The following is a 648-nucleotide window of genomic DNA, read 5'->3' as shown; positions in this document are numbered from 1 at the left end:
GCGCTGCTGCGCCTTCTTCACAATGCTGTCTGTGTGGGAGGACCAATTCAGTTTGTCCGTGTACTTTGTACTCTACTTTGTCTCTATACTGACACTTAGCTTGTTTGATTGCCTTGTGGAGGGAATAGCTACACTGTTTGTATTCGGTCATGTTTCCGGTCACCTTGTCCTGGTTAAAAGCAGTGGTTTGCACTTTCAGTTTCGCTCGAATGCTGCCATCAATCCACGGTTTCTAGTTGGGGAATGTTTTCATAGTTGCTGTGGGTACGACATCGTCGATGCACTTTCTAATGAACTCGCTCACCGAATCAGCGTATTCTTGTTGTTGGACGCAATGCGGAACATATCCCAGTCCACGTGATCGAAGCAGTTTTGAAGCGTGGAATCAGATTGGTCGGACCAGCGTTGGACTGACCTCAGCGTGGGAGCTTCCTGTTTTAGTCTCTGTCTATAGGCTGGAAGCAACAAAATGGAGTCGTGGTCAGCTTTTCTGAAAGGAGGGCGGGGGAGGGCCTTATATGCGTCGCGGAAGTTAGAATAACAATGATCCAGGGTATGCTGGATGCACAATCGATATGCTGATAGAATGTAGGGAGTCTTGTTTTCAGATTAGCCTTGTTAAAATCCCCAGCTACAATGAATGCAGCC

The sequence above is a fragment of the Oncorhynchus mykiss genome, chromosome 10, assembly GCF_057628025.1.
Source record: "Oncorhynchus mykiss isolate SJ-2025 chromosome 10, ASM5762802v1, whole genome shotgun sequence".
Classification (NCBI taxonomy): Eukaryota; Metazoa; Chordata; class Actinopteri; order Salmoniformes; family Salmonidae; genus Oncorhynchus; species Oncorhynchus mykiss.
The sequence above is the reverse complement of the archived record's forward strand: the minus strand, read 5'-3'. Positions refer to the sequence as shown.